A 24,716-nucleotide genomic window follows, 5' to 3' on the forward strand; every position below is an offset into this window, starting at 1 on the left:
GTAAGTGGGGGTTTGCGGGGGGGGGGGTGGTGTTCGTAAGTGGGGGGACCGCCCACCACCACGAGCGCGATGACGTCACCACACACGTGGGCGCCCGCCAACCCGAGCGCGATGACGTCACCACGCACGGGGGCGCCCGCCAACCCGAGCGCGATGACGTCACCACACGGGGGCGCCCACCAACCCGAGCGCGATGACGTCATCACGCACGGGGGCGCCCCAACCAGCCCCCCCCCGCCCACGTGACCAGCCCCCCGCCCACGTGACCAGCTCCTCCCCATCTGCCCACGTTACCATTCCCTCCCCTACCCCGCCCACGTGACCAGCCCCCCCCCCGCCCACGTGACCAGCCCCCCCCCCGCCCACGTTACCAGCCCCCCCCCGCCCACGTAACCAGCCCCTCCCCCCCCGCGCGATGACGTCACCACGCACGGGGGCGCCTATCTACCTGAGCGCGATGACGTCAGCACGCACGGGGGCGCCCACCAAACCGAGCGCGATGACGTCACCACGCACGGCTGCGCCCACCAACCCGAGCGCGATGACGTCACCACGCACGGGGCGCCCACCAAACCGAGCGCGATGACGTCACCACGCACGGGGGCGCCCACCAAACCGAGCGCGATGACGTCAGCACGCACGGGGGCGCCCGCCAACCCGAGCACGATGACGTCAGCACGCACGGGGGCGCCCACGAACCCGAGCGCGATGACGTCACCACGCGCGTGGGCGCCCTAAACAACCCCTCCCCCTCCCCCAGCCCACGTGACCAGCCCCGCCCCTCCCCCAGCCCACGTGACCAGCCCCGCCCCTCCCTCAGCCCACGTGACCAGCCCCGCCCCTCCCCCTCTCTCCAGCCCACGTGACCAGCCCCGCCCCTCCCCCAGCCCACGTGACCAGCCCCGCCCCTCCCTCAGCCCACGTGACCAGCCCCGCCCCTCCCCCTCTCCCAGCCCACGTGACCAGCCCCGCCCCTCCCCCAGCCCACGTGACCAGCCCCGCCCCTCCCCCAGCCCACGTGACCAGCCCCGCCCCCCTCCCCCAGCCCACGTGACCAGCCCCCGCCCCTCCCCCTCCCCCAGCCCACGTGCCCAGCCCCGCCCCTCCCTCTCCCCCAGCCCACGTGACCAGCCCCGCCCCCTCCCCCAGCCCACGTGACCAGCCCCGCCCCTCCCCCTCCCCCAGCCCACGTGACCAGCCCCGCCCTTCCCCCAGCCCACGTGACCAGCCCCGCCCCTCCCCCAGCCCACGTGACCAGCCCCGCCCCCCTCCACCAGCCCACGTGACCAGCCCCGCCCCTCCCCCTCCCCCAGCCCACGTGCCCAGCCCCGCCTCTCCCCCTCCCCCAGCCCACGTGACCAGCCCCGCCCCCTCCCCCAGCCCACGTGACCAGCCCCGCCCCTCCCCCTCCCCCAGCCCACGTGACCAGCCCCGCCCCTCCCCCAGCCCACGTGACCAGCCCCGCCCCTCCCCCTCCCCCAGCCCACGTGACCAGCCCCGCCCCTCCCCCAGCCCACGTGACCAGCCCCCCCCCACCCACGTGACCAGCCCCTCCCCCCCACCCACCCACGTGACCAGCCCCCCCCACCCCCCCCCGTGACCAGCCCCTCCCCCCCACGTGACCAGCCCCGCCCCTCCCCCAGCCCACGTGACCAGCCCCGCCCCTCCCCCAGCCCACGTGACCAGCCCCGCCCCTCCCCCACCCACGTGACCAGCCCCCCCCCCCCACGCTGCTGCGGGTTGGCTGCAATGAAGCGGTGAAGACACCGAACAGTTCCACTGCTACAATTAGCGCGCTGAGGCGCTGCAGTTGCACTATGTGGCCACACGGTGGCGCTGCAGCAACCATGTTAAATTTCGATTTAAAGCTTTCGTGACTGCAGCAGGGATTCATCTTCTTTCTTCTTTCGGTAAAGTCGTCGCGTAGAAGGGAAGTAATAAAATAATATAAATAAAACATAATAAACGTCGTGAGAATTATTTTATTATGTTTTATTTGTATTATTTTATTACTTCCCTTCTACGTGACTTTACCGAAAGAACCAAGAAGAAGCAACCATGTTGGTCAAGTTATTTCAGCGAATTTTCATTTTGCTTTTTGGTTCTTTCGGTAAAGTAACGTAGAAAGGAAATAAATTAAATAATAGAATAGGACGTTTCGATTGCAACACAAGCAATCGTCATCAGGTAGAAAACAAACAGTAAATCTTCTTGGTTCTTTCGGTAAAGTCACGTAGAAGGGAAATAATAAAATAATAAAAATTAAACATAATAAAATACAATTCTCACGACGTTTCCCTGTCCCCAGACGACCTGCTTGTCAGTTTTTCTCCGGTTGTAGCCAACGTCTTCATGGAGAAATTTGAGACTGACGCCATCCAGACTGCCACTCTACGCCCGACCTTGTGGAAGAGGTACGTAGATGACACTTTTGTCATCTGGCCACATGGCCGGCCTGCTCTAGACTAATTCCTCAACCACATAAATTCCATACACCCAGCCATCACACAGTGTACACACACACAGTGTACACACACAATGTACACAGTGTACACACACAATGTACACAGTGTACACACACAATGTACACAGTGTACACACACAATGTACACAGTGTACACACACAATGTACACAGTGTACACACACAATGTACACAGTGTACACACACGCTGTACACAGTGTACACACACGCTGTACACAGTGTACACACACGCAGTGTACACACACGCAGTGTACACACACGCAGTGTACACACACGCAGTGTACACACACGCAGTGTACACACACGCAGTGTACACACACGCAGTGTACACACACGCAGTGTACACACACGCAGTGTACACACACGCAGTGTACACACACGCAGTGTACACACACGCAGTGTACACACACGCAGTGTACACACACGCAGTGTACACACACGCAGTGTACACACACGCAGTGTACACACACGCAGTGTACACACACGCAGTGTACACACACGCAGTGTACACACACGCAGTGTACACACACGCAGTGTACACACACGCAGTGTACACACACGCAGTGTACACACACGCAGTGTACACACACGCAGTGTACACACACGCAGTGTACACACACACAGTGTACACACACACACAGTGTACATACACACACAATGTACACGTGTGTACACACTGTCCATGTGTGTGTACACACACAATAATGTCCACATTGTTGAGCTGAGCACACACACCCAAGGGGTCTCTGTTCAAGGGAGGGAGCAATGGAAAATTAATCTTAATCAACTTAAACTCTAATCCCGCTACGCGACGTCACCACTCAGCATGACCTCATCGGCATGAAACGCCAGGGGGAGGTGTACCTTGCTAGTGACGTCATGTCACCAAAGATTTCACCCCAACCGGTCTCAAGGGAGCGTGACGTCACCTCTGCCTGGGTCACTTCCGTTATCTGTTCAAGCACTATCCTTATTTGGGCAAAGCCACACCCACTGACTGGCGGCTCATTAACATAATTTATTCGTGAAAGACGTCACGAGTTCGTTGTGACCGGTTCGGAACCCACGGCCCATCCCTCCACGATTGGGCCAGGCGCATTAACATAATTTATGTAAGTTACAGAGCCGCTCATTGTGGGAAGGGAGTGTCTTGTACCCCGCAAGTGACGTCATGTCACCTGCTGCTGCCGCGTGACGTCACGAGGTAACGGAAAGTTGACGCTCCGCGCGGGAACTGAAATCTGAGGTGAGAAATTCTCATCGCGGTTGTGGTTGTTGTTGTTGTGGTGCTTGTTGTTGTTGTGGTTGTTGTTGTTTACCGAGGTAGAGCCTCGCTCTCTCGTAGGGATGTCAATTGAGTAGCAGCGAGCATGGAAGCGATGTCCACTTTGGAACTTTACAACGCGGGGCCTTGCCTCCTGCCCTCGCCTGGTCGCGTTCGCTTCAATTCTCTCGCTTAGTTGAGCAATTTCGATTTAAAGCTTTCGTGACTGCAGTGATTCATATTCTTGGTTCTTTCGGTGAAGTCACGTAGAATAGAAATAAAAAAATAAAACAAAACTATACAATTTAATTATGTTTTATATCACGTAGAATGGAAATAATGAAATAATATTCCCTTTTATTTTTATTATTTCCATTCTAAGTGACTTTACCGAAAGAATCAAGAAGATAGTTTAGAGACCTGTGGAAGAACGCGATCAGCCAGGCGATGCGTTAGTTCTAGGTGAAGTCACCATGTAGGTAAGAAATGAATACAAATTCATACAAGTAAAAATAGAAATAAAATATAAACAAATCACGACGTTTCGGAGGCAACACAAGTCTCCGTCATCAGGTGGCACCGTCACAGCCACATTTGCTGTATCAAGTGAGGCGTTTTTATTAATTTAATCTATAATGTAGACTGTAGCCTGGTTATTAAGCTGGGTGAGTGTACTGGCAGTCTATAATGTAGACTGTAGCCTGGTTATTAAGCTGGGTGAGTGTACTGGCAGTCTATAATGTAGACTGTAGCCTGGTTATTAAGCTGGGTGAGTGTACTGGCAGTCTATAATGCAGACTGTAGCCTGGTTATTAAGCTGGGTGAGTGTACTGGCAGTCTATAATGCAGACTGTAGCCTGGTTATTAAGCTGGGTGAGTGTACTGGCAGTCTATAATGCAGACTGTAGCCTGGTTATTAAGCTGGGTGAGTGTACTGGCAGTCTATAATGTAGACTGTAGCCTGGTTATTAAGCTGGGTGAGTGTACTGGCAGTCTATAATGTAGACTGTAGCCTGGTTATTAAGCTGGGTGAGTGTACTGGCAGTCTATAATGTAGACTGTAGCCTGGTTATTAAGCTGGGTGAGTGTACTGGCAGGGTATAATGTAGACTGTAGCCTGGTTATTAAGCTGGGTGAGTGTACTGGCAGTCTATAATGTAGACTGTAGCCTGGTTATTAAGCTGGGTGAGTGTACTGGCAGTCTATAATGTAGACTGTAGCCTGGTTATTAAGCTGGGTGAGTGTACTGGCAGTCTATAATGTAGACTGTAGCCTGGTTATTAAGCTGGGTGAGTGTACTGGCAGTCTATAATGTCGACTGTAGCCTGGTTATTAAGCTGGGTGAGTGTACTGGCAGTCTATAATGTAGACTGTAGCCTGGTTATTAAGCTGGGTGAGTGTACTGGCAGTCTAATGTCGACTTTAGCCTGGTTATTAAGCTGGGTGAGTGTACTGGCAGTCTATAATGTCGACTGTAGCCTGGTTATTAAGCTGGGTGAGTGTACTGGCAGGGTATAATGTAGACTGTAGCCTGGTTATTAAGCTGGGTGAGTGTACTGGCAGTCTATAATGTAGACTGTAGCCTGGTTATTAAGCTGGGTGAGTGTACTGGCAGTCTATAATGTAGACTGTAGCCTGGTTATTAAGCTGGGTGAGTGTACTGGCAGTCTATAATGTAGACTGTAGCCTGGTTATTAAGCTGGGTGAGTGTACTGGCAGTCTATAATGTCGACTGTAGCCTGGTTATTAAGCTGGGTGAGTGTACTGGCAGTCTATAATGTAGACTGTAGCCTGGTTATTAAGCTGGGTGAGTGTACTGGCAGTCTATAATGTAGACTGTAGCCTGGTTATTAAGCTGGGTGAGTGTACTGGCAGTCTATAATGTCGACTGTAGCCTGGTTATTAAGCTGGGTGAGTGTACTGGCAGTCTATAATGTAGACTATAATTTGCTGCATCAAGTGAGGCGTGATTTATTATAATTTTATTATTTTATTTCTATTTTTACTTTTATTAATTTAAATTTCATTTTTTACCTACGTGGTGACTTTACCGAAAAAACCTAAGAGTACGTTAGTTGGTGTGTTGACCGACTCTGTGTTGCATTACATGAAGTGTCTCTCTCTTTCTGTGCAGTCACCAAACCTCCAAGTCTCTCATTGACACAAGGCCGTCATTATAACATAAGTATAATATTATGTTATAATATATAATATATAATGTTATAATAAGTATAATATGTTATAATTATAATGTTATAATATGTTATGATAAGTATAAAAATCAAATATGCCTTCCCAATATGTTTCTGTAAAAATATTTGTAAATAAAAATTGCGATGCTCTGTTAATAAAGACAACAATTTGCTAAACCTTGGCCACGAAATCTGGACTTGTCTTTATAAAACAATGCATAGATTCCTGTTTATAGGATTGCGTTGTACTTTATGAATCCCTAATCTCTGCCATTACATACTATGAAACAAGAAAGGTTAAAAAGAAAAAACAGAGCAATGTATTACAATACACTCTTAGACATTATTGTATCAAATAAAACAAAGTCCATCCCATGTGCTAGTGAACTTTTAAAAATACATAGACAGACACATGGCTTATGTGTCTGTCTATGTGTCTCCGTGTCTCTCTCTCAAATTGAGCAATCTTTGGAAGAACGTTATCAACCAGGTGGGCTGTTGACTGTTATGTTAGCCGACTCTCTGTGTTGTATTGCATTACATTTCTACGTTTACTAGGTTTTTTTTTCTCTTTCATTTGTACCTGATGATGATTGCTTGTGTTGCAATCGAAACGTCGTATGCTATTATATAATGTATTTATTTATTCTACGTGACTTTACCGAAAGAACCAAAGAGTATCTTGCTTAAGTTTTAATTTCCCTTCACCTGGCTCGCTACTTTGTAACTTGTTTTGTTTTAAATATTCACACAGTTTTTTTTCATTTTTTACCAGGCCACGCCCGCTTGAGCTGCTGTACCGCTCTTGTTTTCAGAAGCGACCTGCCCACAACAACAACAACAAGGTGAGGCTCGTAAACAGCGTGGCGGTGTTCACTCTAGACGCGTGGCGGTGTTCACTCTGGACGCGTGGCGGTGTTCACTCTGGACGCGTGGCGGTGTTCACTCTGGACGCGTGGCGGTGTTCACTCTAGACACGTGGCGGTGTTCACTCTAGACACGTGGCGGTGTTCACTCTAGACACGTGGCGGTGTTCACTCTAGACACGTGGCGGTGTTCACTCTAGACACGTGGTGGTGTTCACTCTAGACACGTGGTGGTGTTCACTCTAGACATGTGGCGGTGTTCACTCTGGACGCGTGGCGGTGTTCACTCTAGACACGTGGCGGTGTTCACTCTGGACGCATGGCGGTGTTCACTCTAGACCCGTGGCGGTGTTCACTCTAGACACATGGCGGTGTTCACTCTAGACACGTGGCGGTGTTCACTCTACACACGTGGCGGTGTTCACTCTAGACGCGTGGCTGTGTTCACTCTGGACGCGTGGCGGTGTTCACTCTAGACGCGTGGCGGTGTTCACTCTAGACGCGTGGCGGTGTTCACTCTGGACGCGTGGCGGTGTTCACTCTGGACGCGTGGCGGTGTTCACTCTGGACGCGTAGCGGTGTTCACTCTGGACGGGTGGCGGTGTTCACTCTAGACACGTGGTGGTGTTCACTCGAGACGCGTGGTGGTGTTCACTCTAGACGCGTGGTGGTGTTCACTCTAGACGCGTGGCGGTGTTCACTCTAGACACGTGGTGGTGTTCACTCTAGACACGTGGTGGTGTTCACTCTAGACACGTGGCGGTGTTCACTCTAGACACGTGGCGGTGTTCACTCTAGACACGTGGCGGTGTTCACTCTAGACACGTGGCGGTGTTCACTATAGACACGTGGCGGTGTTCACTCTAGACATGTGGCGGTGTTCACTCTAGACATGTGGCGGTGTTCACTCTAGACACGTGGCGGTGTTCACTCTAGACACGTGGCGGTGTTCACTCTAGACACGTGGCGGTGTTCACTCTGGACGCGTGGCGGTGTTCACTCTGGACGCGTGGCGGTGTTCACTCTAGACGCGTGGCGGTGTTCACTCTAGACACGTGGCGGTGTTCACTCTAGACGCATGGTGGTGTTCACTCTAGACACGTGGCGGTGTTCACTCTAGACACGTGGCGGTGTTCACTCTAGACACGTGGTGGTGTTCACTCTAGACACGTGGCGGTGTTCACTCTGGACGCGTGGCGGTGTTCACTCTAGACACGTGGCGGTGTTCACTCTGGACGCGTGGCGGTGTTCACTCTAGACACGTGGCGGTGTTCACTCTAGACACGTGGCGGTGTTCACTCTGGACGCGTGGCGGTGTTCACTCTAGACACGTGGCAGTGTTCACTCTAGACACGTGGTGGTGTTCACTCTAGACACGTGGTGGTGTTCACTCTAGACGCGTGGCGGTGTTCACTCTAGACGCGTGGCGGTGTTCACTCTAGACGCGTGGCGGTGTTCACTCTAGACGCGTGGCGGTGTTCACTCTAGACGCGTGGCGGTGTTCACTCTAGACGCGTGGCGGTGTTCACTCTAGACGCGTGGCGGTGTTCACTCTAGACGCGTGTCGGTGTTCACTCTAGACGCGTGGCGGTGTTCACTCTAGACGCGTGGCGGTGTTCACTATAGACGCGTGGCGGTGTTCACTCTGGACGCGTAGCGGTGTTCACTCTGGACGCGTGGCGGTGTTCACTCTGGACGCGTGGCGGTGTTCACTCGGGACGCGTGGTGGTGTTCACTCTAGACGCGTGGCGGTGTTCACTCTAGACGCGTGGCGGTGTTCACTCTGGACGGGTGGCGGTGTTCACTCTAGACACGTGGTGGTGTTCACTCGAGACGCGTGGTGGTGTTCACTCTAGACGCGTGGTGGTGTTCACTCTAGACGCGTGGCGGTGTTCACTCTAGACACGTGGTGGTGTTCACTCTAGACACGTGGTGGTGTTCACTCTAGACACGTGGCGGTGTTCACTCTAGACACGTGGCGGTGTTCACTCTAGACACGTGGCGGTGTTCACTATAGACACGTGGCGGTGTTCACTCTAGACACGTGGCGGTGTTCACTCTAGACACTTGGCGGTGTTCACTCTAGACACGTGGCGGTGTTCACTCTAGACACGTGGCGGTGTTCACTCTAGACACGTGGCGGTGTTCACTCTAGACACGTGGCGGTGTTCACTCTAGACACGTGGCGGTGTTCACTCTGGACACGTGGCGGTGTTCACTCTGGACGCGTGGCGGTGTTCACTCTGGACGCGTGGCGGTGTTCACTCTAGACGCGTGGCGGTGTTCACTCTGGACGCGTGGCGGTGTTCACTCTGGACGCGTGGCGGTGTTCACTCTAGACACGTGGCGGTGTTCACTCTAGACGCGTGGCGGTGTTCACTCTAGACGCGTGGCGGTGTTCACTCTAGACGCGTGGCGGTGTTCACTCTAGACGCGTGGCGGTGTTCACTCTAGACGCGTGGCGGTGTTCACTCTAGGCGCGTGGCGGTGTTCACTTTTGACGCGTGGCGGTGTTCACTCTAGACGCGTGGCGGTGATCACTCTAGACGCGTGGCGGTGTTCACTCTAGACGCGTGGCGGTGTTCACTCTAGACGCGTGGCGGTGTTCACTCTAGACGCGTGGCGGTGTTCACTCTAGACGCGTGGCGGTGTTCACTCTAGACGCGTGGCGGTGTTCACTCTGGACGCGTGGCGGTGTTCACTCTAGAAGTGTGGCGGTGTTCACTCTGGACGCGTGGCGGTGTTCACTCTGGACGCGTGGCGGTGTTCACTCTAGAAGCGTGGCGGTGTTCGCTCTGGACGCGTGGCGGTGTTCACTATAGACACGTGGCGGTGTTCACTATAGACACGTGGCGGTGTTCACTCTAGACACGTGGCGGTGTTCACTCTAGACACGTGGCGGTGTTCACTCTAGACACGTGGCGGTGTTCACTCTAGACACGTGGCGGTGTTCACTCTGGACGCGTGGCGGTGTTCACTCTAGACGCGTGGCGGTGTTCACTCTAGACACGTGGCGGTGTTCACTCTAGACACGTGGCGGTGTTCACTCTAGACACGTGGCGGTGTTCACTCTAGACACGTGGCGGTGTTCACTCTGGACGCGTGGCGGTGTTCACTCTAGACACGTGGCGGTGTTCACTCTAGACGCGTGGCGGTGTTCACTCTAGACACGTGGCGGTGTTCACTCTGGACGCTTGGCGGTGTTCACTCTAGACACGTGGCGGTGTTCACTCTAGACACGTGGCGGTGTTCACTCTAGACGCGTGGCGGTGTTCACTCTAGACGCGTGGCGGTGTTCACTCTAGACGCGTGGCGGTGTTCACTCTAGACGCGTGGCGGTGTTCACTCTAGACGCGTGGCGGTGTTCACTCTAGACGCGTGGCGGTGTTCACTCTAGACGCGTGGCGGTGTTCACTCTAGACGCGTGGCGGTGTTCACTCTGGACGCGTGGCGGTGTTCACTCTAGATGCGTGGCGGTGTTCACTCTAGAAGCGTGGCGGTGTTCACTCTAGAAGCGTGGCGGTGTTCACTCTGGACGCGTGGCGGTGTTCACTCTGGACGCGTGGCGGTGTTCACTCTAGAAGCGTGGCGGTGTTCACTCTGGACGCGTGGCGGTGTTCACTATAGACACGTGGCGGTGTTCACTATAGACACGTGGCGGTGTTCACTCTAGACACGTGGCGGTGTTCACTCTAGACGCGTGGCGGTGTTCACTCTAGACGCGTGGCGGTGTTCACTCTAGACGCGTGGCGGTGTTCACTCTAGACGCGTGGCGGTGTTCACTCTAGACGCGTGGCAGTGTTCACTCTGGACGCGTGGCGGTGTTCACTCTAGAAGCGTGGCGGTGTTCACTCTGGACGCGTGGCGGTGTTCACTCTGGACGCGTGGCGGTGTTCACTCTAGAAGCGTGGCGGTGTTCGCTCTGGACGCGTGGCGGTGTTCACTATAGACACGTGGCGGTGTTCACTCTAGACACGTGGCGGTGTTCACTCTAGACACGTGGCGGTGTTCACTCTAGACACGTGGCGGTGTTCACTCTAGACACGTGGCGGTGTTCACTCTAGACACGTGGCGGTGTTCACTCTGGACGCGTGGCGGTGTTCACTCTAGACACGTGGCGGTGTTAACTCTAGACACGTGGCGGTGTTCACTCTAGACACGTGACGGTGTTCACTCTAGACACGTGGCGGTGTTCACTCTAGACACGTGGTGGTGTTCACTCTAGACACGTGGCGGTGTTCACTCTGGACGCGTGGCGGTGTTCACTCTAGACACGTGGCGGTGTTCACTCTGGACGCGTGGCGGTGTTCACTCTAGACGCGTGGCGGTGTTCACTCTAGACACGTGGCGGTGTTCACTCTGGACGCGTGGCGGTGTTCACTCTAGACACGTGGCGGTGTTCACTCTAGACGCGTGGCGGTGTTCACTCTAGACGCGTGGCGGTGTTCACTCTAGACGCGTGGCGGTGTTCACTCTGGACGCGTGGCGGTGTTCACTCTAGACACGTGGCGGTGTTCACTCTGGACGCATGGCGGTGTTCACTCTAGACGCGTGGCGGTGTTCACTCTAGACACGTGGCGGTGTTCACTCTGGACGCTTGGCGGTGTTCACTCTAGACACGTGGCGGTGTTCACTCTAGACACGTGGCGGTGTTCACTCTAGACGCGTGGCGGTGTTCACTCTAGACGCGTGGCGGTGTTCACTCTAGACGCGTGGCGGTGTTCACTCTAGACGCGTGGCGGTGTTCACTCTAGACGCGTGGCGGTGTTCACTCTAGACGCGTGGCGGTGTTCACTCTAGACGCGTGGCGGTGTTCACTCTAGACGCGTGGCGGTGTTCACTCTAGATGCGTGGCGGTGTTCACTTTGGACGCGTGGCGGTGTTCACTCTAGATGCGTGGCGGTGTTCACTCTAGAAGCGTGGCGGTGTTCACTCTAGAAGCGTGGCGGTGTTCACTCTGGACGCGTGGCGGTGTTCACTCTGGACGCGTGGCGGTGTTCACTCTAGAAGCGTGGCGGTGTTCACTCTGGACGCGTGGCGGTGTTCACTATAGACACGTGGCGGTGTTCACTATAGACACGTGGCGGTGTTCACTCTAGACACGTGGCGGTGTTCACTCTAGACGCGTGGCGGTGTTCACTCTAGACGCGTGGCGGTGTTCACTCTAGACGCGTGGCGGTGTTCACTCTAGACGCGTGGCGGTGTTCACTCTAGACGCGTGGCGGTGTTCACTCTGGACGCGTGGCGGTGTTCACTCTAGAAGCGTGGCGGTGTTCACTCTGGACGCGTGGCGGTGTTCACTCTGGACGCGTGGCGGTGTTCACTCTGGACGCGTGGCGGTGTTCACTCTAGAAGCGTGGCGGTGTTCGCTCTGGACGCGTGGCGGTGTTCACTATAGACACGTGGCGGTGTTCACTCTAGACACGTGGCGGTGTTCACTCTAGACACGTGGCAGTGTTCACTCTAGACACGTGGCGGTGTTCACTCTAGACACGTGGCGGTGTTCACTCTAGACACGTGGCGGTGTTCACTCTGGACGCGTGGCGGTGTTCACTCTAGACACGTGGCGGTGTTAACTCTAGACACGTGGCGGTGTTCACTCTAGACACGTGACGGTGTTCACTCTAGACACGTGGCGGTGTTCACTCTAGACACGTGGTGGTGTTCACTCTAGACACGTGGCGGTGTTCACTCTGGACGCGTGGCGGTGTTCACTCTAGACACGTGGCGGTGTTCACTCTGGACGCGTGGCGGTGTTCACTCTAGACGCGTGGCGGTGTTCACTCTAGACACGTGGCGGTGTTCACTCTGGACGCGTGGCGGTGTTCACTCTAGACACGTGGCGGTGTTCACTCTAGACACGTGGCGGTGTTCACTCTAGACGCGTGGCGGTGTTCACTCTAGACGCGTGGCGGTGTTCACTCTAGACGCGTGGCGGTGTTCACTCTAGACGCGTGGCGGTGTTCACTCTAGACGCGTGGCGGTGTTCACTCTAGACGCGTGGCGGTGTTCACTCTAGACGCGTGGCGGTGTTCACTCTAGACGCGTGGCGGTGTTCACTCTAGACGCGTGGCGGTGTTCACTCTAGACGCGTGGCGGTGTTCACTCTAGACGCGTGGCGGTGTTCACTCTAGACGCGTGGCGGTGTTTACTATAGACGCGTGGCGGTGTTCACTCTAGACGCGTGGCGGTGTTCACTCTAGACGCGTGGCGGTGTTCACTCTAGACGCGTGGCGGTGTTCAGTCTAGACGCGTGGCGGTGTTCTCTCTAGACGCGTGGCGGTGTTCACTCTAGACGCGTGGCGGTGTTCACTCTAGACGCGTGGCGGTGTTCACTCTAGACGCGTGGCGGTGTTCACTCTAGACGCGTGGCGGTGTTCACTGTAGACGCGTGGCGGTGTTCACTCTGGACGCGTGGCGGTGTTCACTCTGGACGCGTGGCGGTGTTCACTCTAGACACGTGGCGGTGTTCACTCTAGACGCGTGGCGGTGTTCACTCTAGACACGTGGCGGTGTTCACTCTAGACGCGTGGCGGTGTTCACTCTAGACGCGTGGCGGTGTTCACTCTAGACGCGTGGCGGTGTTCACTCTAGACGCGTGGCGGTGTTCACTCTAGACGCGTGGCGGTGTTCACTCTAGACGCGTGGCGGTGTTCACTCTAGACGCGCGGCGGTGTTCACTCTAGACGCGTGGCGGTGTTCACTCTAGACGCGTGGCGGTGTTCACTCTAGACGCGTGGCGGTGTTCACTCTAGATGCGTGGCGGTGTTCACTCTAGACGCGTGGCGGTGTTCACTCTAGACGCGTGGCGGTGTTTACTATAGACGCGTGGCGGTGTTCACTCTAGACGCGTGGCGGTGTTCACTCTAGACGCGTGGCGGTGTTCACTCTAGACGCGTGGCGGTGTTCAGTCTAGACGCGTGGCGGTGTTCACTCTAGACGCGTGGCGGTGTTCACTCTAGACGCGTGGCGGTGTTCCCTCTAGACGCGTGGCGGTGTTCACTCTAGACGCGTGGCGGTGTTCACTCTAGACGCGTGGCGGTGTTCACTCTAGACGCGTGGCGGTGTTCACTATAGACGCGTGGCGGTGTTCACTCTAGACGCGTGGCGGTGTTCACTCTAGACGCGTGGCGGTGTTCACTCTAGACGCGTGGCGGTGTTCACTCTAGACGCGTGGCGGTGTTCACTCTAGACGCGTGGCGGTGTTCACTCTAGACGCGTGGCGGTGTTCACTCTAGACGCGTGGCGGTGTTCACTCTGGACGCGTGGCGGTGTTCACTCTAGATGCGTGGCGGTGTTCACTCTAGACGCGTGGCGGTGTTCACTCTAGACGCGTGGCGGTGTTCACTCTAGACGCGTGGCGGTGTTCACTCTAGACGCGTGGCGGTGTTCACTCTAGACGCGTGGCGGTGTTCACTCTAGACGCGTGGCGGTGTTCACTCTGGACGCGTGGCGGTGTTCACTCTAGATGCGTGGCGGTGTTCACTCTAGAAGCGTGGCGGTGTTCACTCTAGACGCGTGGCGGTGTTCACTCTAGACGCGTGGCGGTGTTCACTCTAGACGCGTGGCGGTGTTCACTCTGGACCCGTGGCGGTGTTCACTCTAGACACGTGGCGGTGTTCACTCTAGACGCGTGGCGGTGTTCACTCTAGACGCGTGGCGGTGTTCACTCTAGACGCGTGGCGGTGTTCACTCTAGACGCGTGGCGGTGTTCACTCTAGACGAGTGGCGGTGTTCACTCTAGGCGCGTGGCGGTGTTCACTCTTGACGCGTGGCGGTGTTCACTCTAGACGCGTGGCGGTGTTCACTCTAGACGCGTGGCGGTGTTCACTCTAGACGCGTGGCGGTGTTCACTCTAGACGCGTGGCGGTGTTCACTCTAGACGCGTGGCGGTGTTCACTCTAGACGCGTGGCGGTGTTCACTCTAGACGCGTGGCGGTGTTCACTCTAGACGCGTGGCGGTGTTCACTCTAGACGCGTGGCGGTGTTCACTCTAGACGCGTGGCGGTGTTCACTCTAGACGCGTGGCGGTGTTCACTCTAGACGCGTGGCGGTGTTCACTCTAGACGCGTGGCGGTGTTCACTCTAGACGCGTGGCGGTGTTCACTCTGGACGCTTGGCGGTGTTCACTCTGGACACGTGGCGGTGTTCACTCTGGACGCGTGGCGGTGTTCACTCTAGACGCGTGGCGGTGTTCACTCTGGACGCGTGGCGGTGTTCACTCTGGACGCGTGGCGGTGTTCACTCTGGACGCGTGGCGGTGTTCACTCTAGACGCGTGGCGGTGTTCACTCTAGACGCGTGGCGGTGTTCACTCTGGACGCGTGGCGGTGTTCACTCTGGACGCGTGGCGGTGTTCACTCTAGACGCGTGGCGGTGTTCACTCTAGACGCGTGGCGTTGTTCACTCTAGACGCGTGGCGGTGTTCACTCTAGACGCGTGGCGGTGTTCACTCTGGACGCGTGGCGGTGTTCACTCTAGACGCGTGGCGGTGTTCACTCTAGACACGTGGTGGTGTTCACTCGAGACGTGGTGGTGTTCATTCTGGACGCGTGGTGGTGTTCACTCTGGACGCGTGGCGGTGTTCACTTTCTGCATGTGGAGTGGGGACAACCGGGGGATCCGGAGGGAAATCGACGCAACCACGGGGAGAGAGAGACACGCAAACTCCAAATATACAGCAGGCGTCAGGGTTGGGATCGAACCCACGACTTCCTGTATACCAGGAGAGGTAGTTAACATCTCACCACAGAGAGAGAGACACGCAGCCTCGGCTGTGTTGATTGATCCTCAATGAATTGCTTGGTGGAGTGAGGAAGCATTAATACTGAGCAGGTGAAGGTGGCCAGGCGTGGGTCTGGACACACCACCACCTGTGAACCATGCCAGTGTGACAGTGGTGGAGCCAGTGGGGGTGGGGTGGCACGTGCCCCCCCAATGATCCGATCGAAAATCCCTAATTTCGATAGGATCATTGGGGTTTATTAGTAACTAGCTTCACTACCCGGCTTTGCCCGGTACTTGGATTCTTGTCTTGGATTAAAACACTGCCTACGCGGAGTGTTTGGGGGAGGTTGCTTGATGTCAGCAGGCACACTGCGTAACGCTGCCGCATGCGGGTGTGACATCACAGATGTGATGACAGATGTGATGTCACCGCTCACTTGCGTGCAAAATAAATGCATTATTGCGCCCCCGCCCCCTCCCCAAAATACAAAAGTCTATTTTTATAATTTTCGCATTGTGTACAGTCATGAAGCTACCCACATGCAAAATTTCAAGTTGCATGTTGGGAAGTATGCTAAACATTTCGAACAGACATATTCACAAATTTCCCTTTTTTATACATATGTAATAAAAGACTTGACCACGATCTCTGGCTCAGTGTCCTTTATTTGGTCCGTACTGTATTACCCACACGGCTGTCTCCTCTTTGCTCAGTCCCCACAGTGCTGACTCCGATGTCTCTCTCTTCTCCACCAGCAGCCCCTCTGTTGGCCTTTGTCGCTCCTGTAGCCCCCACAGCAGCTCCGCTGCTGTTACTCACTCTCAGCCCCCTTGGCTGTAATCGCTGCTGCTCTTCTCCCTCTTGCTTACTCCGCAGCGCTGACAGCCTCGTGCTGTCTCTCTCTCTCTTCGTCGCTCCTGCGACTCTCTGCAGCCACACCGCTGCCTCTAACACACAGCCTTCCTGGCTGTACTCTCCGCAGCTTCTCACCACCCTTTAGCTCCCTGCTATTCTCCGGGGTTGGCTCCCGCTGGCCAACGGTGCCCCCTCCTCACGTTCGCCCACGCGGCCCCACTCTTTTCCATTCACACCCCGACTGACTTCTCTTTCCGGTTTACCCACTTAAGGACCCCAACCTTTCACCCACGTCACCTGGCTCCGCCTCCCCGTGACGTCACATCCGGAAGGTCGCTTACGCCCGCATTACACCACCCTCCCCCGTAGAAAAAACCCAGCCGACCTCGGCTGAGCAATACCAAAGCGTAATGCGGTGAACCGACCTTCCGCGCTAAAGGACACCAAGCATGCAATATAACAACAGAACAATAACAACAAGTAACATCAACGGACGTACAGAAAGCATGCAATAAATACAAGGGTAAGAACAAGAACAACAACACAACATACAATCAACGAAACGTAAGTGATTTAGAGCGTGTGCGGGTCGCCGGACCGTCCCGGACGGTCGGCGGCCCGCTCGCAGAACGGGAACGCGATGGAACTCGATGAATGACAGGGGGTAATTCTCCTGTTGCGGTTGGAAGTCCACCAACGTCCCGTGTTCCTGAAGAATCAGTCTTGGCCGTGTCCTTCGAATGTGCCTGCGGCGGGGTCAGAAGGGCTGCAGGGCTCGAAGGTCTCGCAGAGCTGGCAGGCGCCCTCCGAGCAGGGCACCTCGTCCCCCTCGGTGTCACGGCTGACCTGTCTGGAACAGGTACGACAGGCCGCTCTAGCAAGATCAGTGGACGCAGGCAGGGGAGAGTCGGCGGCAACAGACCCCGGCAAGGCAACATTGGGAGATGACGCATCACGTAGGGGAGCAACATATGGTTTCAACCGCGACGTATGAACAAACCATCGGCGAGAACCGATCTGAACGCGCGCCGACTGTGGATTGGGAACCTCAATGAGGCGCACAGGACCATGCCAAGGTTTGTGCAATTTAGGAGAGGTCCCCGGCCGCACCTGCGGGCAATGGAGCCAGGCCAGGTCTCCAACCTTCCAGGGGCACTCCCCCTCGGACCGCCGAGCATACCGCTCGTTCCGGGCCTGGGCTTTGGCCGTAGCTACGCGGGCATTTTCCCGCGCCTCCGTGACCCGGCGAACCGTGTCCTGAATGTATTCAGGAAGTGGTTTACGAGGTCCCTTCACCCCAGTACCCAATTGCACATCCACCGGAGGCACGTTTTCCCGACCATACATAAGGTAAAACGGCGAATACCCTGTAGCCGCATGAGGCGTCATCCTGTACGCCGAAAGCACTCCGGGGATGTGCAGATCCCAATCTGATTGCTGTTCACTCACAGTATGGCAAAGCATGGCAGACAATGTCCTGTTCAGCCGCTCGACCATACCATCCGTCTGCGGATGGTATGGGGATGTCCGTATTTTCTTAGTCCCAAGGCCCGCGCACACTTCCGCCAATAATTTAGAAGAGAAATTTCGGCCCTGGTCCGTGAGGAGTCTCTCAGGCGCCCCCTTATCCATAATGTACCCAAACAAAAAGGCGTCGGTGATGGCTGCGGCCGACTGATCGGGCAACGGCCAGGCCATCGGCCAACGGGAGAGATACTCAACCCCTACCAGCAAATATTTATTTCCCCTCGCCGATGGTGGGAAGGGTCCCAATATGTCCAGTGCCACCAATTCATTGACTCGAGACACCTGAATCGACTGGAGAGGCGGCACGTAAGGATGTTTAGGCGGCTTAGGTCGGGCGCACTCAGGGCACGCGCGCACGTGCCCTACGACATCTGTCGCCATGCCGTGCCAAAAATAATGACGTTGCAACGTCAACAAAGTCTTCTGCACCCCTAAATGTAAGAGTGTCTCACAATGGAGAGTCCTAATCAACTCGAATCGCAAGGACGTCGGTACCACCACACGCCAGCTTTCCTGGACCCCTTCTCGCCACATAAGCAGACCATCTCGGAGAGCGGTTCGCGGCCCCACAGCCGAACTCGGACTCCCATTGTCCCTCGTAGACCGCTTCCGCATGGACAACAACGACTCATCCATCATCTGTTCCCGAATCCAGACAGACCGCGGCAGATTCAAAACCCCGTCAGTCGGTCCCGGTTCCATCGGAGTATCCGACTTCTCGACGGCCAACGTAAGCGGCTGAGGGGGGTTCAGAATCGGCGAACACCTATGCGTCCCCGACTCACATTTGCAAGGGGCTCGCCGCGGTAATCTGGAAAGTGCGTCAGCGTTCGCATGGCGCACCCCCTTCCGATGTTGAATTTGGAAGGAAAATTCCTGTAGCGTGTCCAACCAACGTGCCCACTGTCCGGATGGCTGGTCCATTTTAAGTGCATATTGCAAGGCCGCATGATCCGTTCGCACAACAAAGGAACGACCGTAAAGGTACGGTCGAAATTGCCGTAGGAAAAAAACAACCGCCAAAAGTTCTCTACGAGTGACACAGTAGCGAGTTTCCGCAGGAGACAAGACTCGGCTACCATACGCCACGACGCGCTCTACACCCCCTTTAGACTGTGATAACACCGCCCCAATACCTGTGTCACTCGCGTCCGTATCAAGAATGAATGGGCGATCAAAATCGGGATAATCCAATGTTGGGGCCGTTGCCAATAGATCACGCAGACTCCGAAAGGCCGCCTCTTCCGGCTGTCCCCAACCAAACTTCCGTCCTTTACCCGTAAGGAGATGCAAGGGCCTCGCAATCGTCGCAAACCCGGGCCTCGCAATCGTCGCAAACCCCGGCACAAATCGTCGATAATACGAGGCAAATCCCAAAAACCGCCGAACATCCCCCACGGTGGCCGGAGTCGGCCAATCCCGGACGCACGCCGTCTTTTCCGGATCCGTGGACACCCCCTCAGCACTCACAATGTGCCCCAGATAACGGACGGACCGTTCTTTGGTTTAAATTTTAAATTCGCAGAGCGCATCCTCGTGAACACTGTCTCCAGCCGCGTTAAATGTTCCTCAAATGTGCGGCTGAAGACAATGATATCGTCCAAATATATAAGACACGTCTCCCACTGCAACCCCGTCAAAACGAGCTCCATCAATCTTTGAAATGTGGCAGGGGCCGCATTCAATCCCATCGGGAGGCAGTTAAATTGAAATAACCCCTGCGGCGTACGGAAAGCGGTTTTCTCCCGTGAGGACTCGTCAAGGGGGAGCTGCCAAAATCCCGAAGAGAGGTCCAGTGTGGAAAAGAACCTAGCCCCCGACAATGCGTCAAGGGAGTCGTCCATACGCGGCAGGGGGTACGCATCTGCCACCGATATCTTATTCAATTTCCGGAAATCAACACAAAATCGCAAGTTGCCATCCTTTTTCTTAACCAAGACCACAGGAGCGCCCCATGGGCTGTTAGATGGCGATATGATGTCCGCAGCCAACATGCCTTCTACCGCCCCCCGAATGTGTTCTCGCTCCGCAGGACTCATCCGATGCGAATTTAATCGAATAGGGGCAGCGTCGCCCGTCTCAATGTGATGGGAAAGCAACGATGTGCGGCCCAGATCCAAATCATCGGAGCTGAACACATCCGAATACGTCAACAACAATTTACGCAGCGCATCACGTTGCTCCACGGACAGGGAAGAATTTTCGTCACATAAGTTAGCAATCCAACGATTATCCGAACCCCTCGGCTCGGAAACACCAGCGACCACTCCCCGGCTATGCGGACAATCGTGCGTCGCAAACGCCGTAGTGGCATGTGCCACAACCGTACCGGCCGGAACACGGATGTTTTCCACCCCCGCGTTAAGCACCTGTAAAAACGGTAATTGATCCGGCCGGACAATGGTCTGTGCCCCAACTAACGCCAATCCTGTTGTTATCGTGGCGGATGGCGACAACAAGACCCCTACTGCTCCCAGACGATTAGGCAGGGGCTTCCGATACCGCAAGGGTATAAGCATCTGTGAACCAGGTGGGATGTCCACAGATGCGACGGACAGCGCCTGCACCTGTACGGCCGAAGCAGGTCGCCCCCAGGGCGACGGCAGAAACGATATTTGACGGCCACCCGGCAATTCAATACAATTCTCATTGATTTTGATCAAAATGGGCATTCTAGCCAAAAAATCGGTGCCTAATAAGCAAGGAACCGCCAAAGATCTTGATATTAACACAACACCCGAAGCCGACACATCCCCAATAGATATCTTAGCATCCACCTGGCCCACGATACCCATACTACCCCCGTTCGCAGCGACGCACGACCCATAAACCGGGCGCACAGCCCCCGGCGGGATGCCCAACAGATGGAAAATGACATCCGATATAATAGTCGCAGACGCTCCAGAGTCGACCAAAATGCGCACGTCCACCCCTTGTATAGACCCCGGTACAGTGGACGAACCCGTAGCGGCCGCGACGACTCTCCGCGCCAATTTGCGCCACTGCGTCACCGAGCGACAAGGCCCCGTCGATGGCCTATCATGAATAACAACAATAGGGTCGCGCAACGAAGGTGATGGGTGAGGTGCAAAGCCTTGCCGGGCATCTGGTGTGTGCCGACACGCCTGTTTCGGAGGGTCTTTGGGCGTCTTGTCCGGTACAGAAACCTCCCGCTGCGGCGGACCCGGGAAGCGGGCCCAGCAATCCTTGGCGTAATGGCCCCTACGGCCGCAGCGGAAGCAGTCGGCATCGTTGCGCCGAAGCGCAGGTCTTGCATCCCGGCGGCCCCGTTCCGATGGAGTAGCGCGCGGACCAGGCCCTCCGCGTCCCGACCATGGAGAGGAGGCGGCCGTCAGCTCCCGAGGACCCCGCTCATCCGGCACATAGACCGCCTTTGTGGGGTCCCACCCCATCGCGCCTCCTTCCTTGACGGGCCCACCCGTCCATGCCGCCACTTGCTTCCAGCGACGGAGATTAAACTGCGCATCCAGACACTTTGCTGCCGCTCGGGAAGTGAGCTTCTCATGCCCACACACAGGCATGGGGATCCCCAGATCCCGAGACAGCTCCAGCATTTTGCCTAATATGAGAGGCTCGAGCAGGTCCTGTGGCGTCTCCGGATAAGCTGCCATGGCCAGCTCCAGCACCGCACCTCTGAACGCCACGGGCGATTCCTCAGGTGCTCGCTGTCGTTGAGCGAATCGCCGATGCGCATCGTCAGGTGGCTCATAAGCGTCGGCCATTTCTTCAAAAACTCCGCATAAGGTCTTCTTTTTGTCGGCCGTTATGGAACGGAAAAATCGAACACATTCATCGTCCAGTAGAGTCGGCAACACTTCCAAGGCCTCAGCATCGGTCCATCTTGCGGAACGTACAGCCGCCAAGAATCGGCAGGCGAAAGCGCTCCAATCGCCCCCGATGGAGAATTCCTTAACTGTGGTGAGGTGGCGACTCCGACTCCTCTTCACGTTCTCTTCAATTGTTGGTTGTTCTGGAGGCAAATTCAACAAGGCGTCGGCCCGCGGCGTGTCCAAGATGGCGGTTTGGCGCCGCGGGACGCGCAAGATGGCGGCTTCTTGCCGCGTGGCTAATGGCGGCGGCAGGGCAGGCAACGTGGCGGCCCGTGGAGCACCTTCAGCTTCCTCCGTCGTCCTCGGCGTGACGAGTTGACATAGCTGCGCCAGGACGTCCTTGAGTGCCTCCAGTTGCACCGCCATCTGTTGCCATCTCTGATCAGCGTCCGATGATGTTGACGGCCCCGCCATCGCGCCGACATCTTCCACACCCGTCCCCATGCTCGCTTCAGCAGAGCTCTCCTCCACCACCCCAGCAGGATCCATGGTTGGAGGGAATTCGTCGTCGTCGGACGATGAAGCTGATGCTGGCGGCGGAGTAATTTTCTTCCTCACTTGCTTCGACATGCCGTTTCACTTCTGGCACCAGTGTAATAAAAGACTTGACCACGATCTCTGGCTCAGTGTCCTTTATTTGGTCCGTACTGTATTACCCACACGGCTGTCTCCTCTTTGCTCAGTCCCCACAGTGCTGACTCCGATGTCTCTCTCTTCTCCACCAGCAGCCCCTCTGTTGGCCTCTGTCGCTCCTGTAGCCCCCACAGCAGCTCCGCTGCTGTTACTCACTCTCAGCCCCCTTGGCTGTAATCGCTGCTGCTCTTCTCCCTCTTGCTTACTCCGCAGCGCTGACAGCCTCGTGCTGTCTCTCTCTCTCTCTTCGTCGCTCCTGCGACTCTCTGCAGCCACACCGCTGCCTCTAACACACAGCCTTCCTGGCTGTACTCTCCGCAGCTTCTCACCACCCTTTAGCTCCCTGCTATTCTCCGGGGTTGGCTCCCGCTGGCCAACGGTGCCCCCTCCTCACGTTCGCCCACGCGGCCCCACTCTTTTCCATTCACACCCCGACTGACTTCTCTTTCCGGTTTACCCACTTAAGGACCCCAACCTTTCACCCACGTCACCTGGCTCCGCCTCCCCGTGACGTCACATCCGGAAGGTCGCTTACGCCCACATTACACATAGATAAATCAGCATTTTGCGACCCCCACCGCCACCGTGTGGCATGTTATTACGTGCCAGGGACTCTATGAGAGGAAAACAGTCCGTGTCTATAATTGGCAATAAGTAACGGCAAAGCAGTTACAAGCGACTCGCATAATTGTGTGCAGTTGCGTCTACAGTACACGGCTTCCCTGAAGGCATCAACACCTTCAGCGAGCGCGATGCCGAGGTTCTTACTTACTAACAACTCCTTACTTACTAACAACTCCTATCATTTTTCATTGCTGGAGGTGTTACCCCCCCCCCACCTTAAAATCCTGACTCCGCCTCTGTGCGACAGTATGAAGTTTGCATTTGCAGTAAAGTCTATTAACTCTATTGAGCACGGAGGTTATATCAAATAGTAGTTTATTTTTGTTTTTCTCTGGAAGTCTTTGTAAGATTGGAGTCGGGAAGTGATCACAGCACACGTGCAGCTGAAGTCGGAACTGTTCATCACAGCAATCAAGGACATCTGAGCCTGGCTTCACACCTCTAAGTTGTGATTGAACATTTATTTATGCATTTGTGGATAACACAAATAGTATTATTTTCAACACCCTTTGCTTTGTCAGCTAAATTTAGCTTTCATAAACATTTATTTTGAAGCCAGACAGCCGAAATTGTGTGCTCGGAGTTTTGGGTTAACATTCATTTTGAAGATACGAGGGCTTCCAGGCATGTTTATGACCATTTTCCCTCTCATTGTGTGCCATAACAGACCGTGTGATGAATTTGGAATGCTTTTTCACTATATCATGAATATATGAATAAGTATAGACATGTGTAGATGGTGTGGATATAACTTTTTTTTTGTCTGCAGCTGTCGCTGCCTCTGCAGAATTGGTCTGATGGAGCAAAGGCACTCGGCGCGGCTCAGTGCAAAAAGGCATCAATGCGACCGGTGTGCATACAGCACGGATCGTACTGAACATTTGACACGGCACCAGAGAACTCACACAGGAGAGAAACCCTTCAAGTGCAGTGTGTGTGGAAAGGCGTTTATAGATTCATCTACTCTTGTAGAACACCAGAGAACACACACGGGAGAGAAACCCTTCAAGTGCAGTGTGTGTGGAAAGGCGTTTATAGATTCATCTACTCTTGTAGAACACCAAAGAACACACACGGGAGAGAAACCCTTCATGTGCAGTGTGTGTGGGAGGGTGTTTGCACGTTCAGCTCATCTTGTAGAACACCAGAGAACACACACGGGAGATAAACCCTTCAAGTGCAGTGTGTGTGGGAAGGCGTTTGCACTTTCATCAAATCTTAAAAAACACCAGAGAACACACACGGGAGATAAACCCTTCAAGTGCAGTGTGTGTGGGAATGCGTTTGCACATTCATCTTCTCTTATAACACACCAGAGGTCACACACAGGAGAGAAACCCTTCAAGTGCAGTGTGTGTGGGAAGGCGTTTGCCCAGTCATCTGCTCTTGTAAAACATCAGAGAACACACACGGGAGAGAAACCCTTCAAGTGCAGTGTGTGTGGGAAGGCGTTTGCATGTTCATCGACTCTTAGAAAACACACGGGAGAGAAACCCTTCAAGTGCAGTGAGAGAACACACATGGGAGAGAAACTCTTCAAGTGCAGTGTGTGTGGGAAGGCGTTTTCAAAGTTATCTGCTCTTGTAACACACCAGAGAACACACACGGGAGAGAAGCCCTTCAAGTGCAGTGTGTGTGGGAAGGCATTTGCACGTTCATCGACTCTTAAAAAACACCAGAGAACACACACGGGA

At 55.2% G+C, this 24,716-nt stretch overlaps 1 long non-coding RNA gene across 1 annotated transcript; it reads left to right on the plus strand.

The window, feature by feature from the left end:
- Window positions 1–3,606: 3,606 nt before the first annotated feature.
- LOC144739730 (uncharacterized) lies at window positions 3,607–24,716 on the plus strand. Its single transcript, XR_013589495.1, has 3 exons — window positions 3,607–3,729; window positions 6,715–6,784; window positions 23,792–24,716. It is a non-coding gene; the product is annotated as an uncharacterized LOC144739730 (long non-coding RNA).

Source organism: Lampetra planeri, unplaced genomic scaffold (genome assembly GCF_965212315.1).
Source record: "Lampetra planeri unplaced genomic scaffold, kcLamPlan1.2.h2 scaffold_168, whole genome shotgun sequence".
NCBI lineage: Eukaryota > Metazoa > Chordata > Hyperoartia > Petromyzontiformes > Petromyzontidae > Lampetra > Lampetra planeri.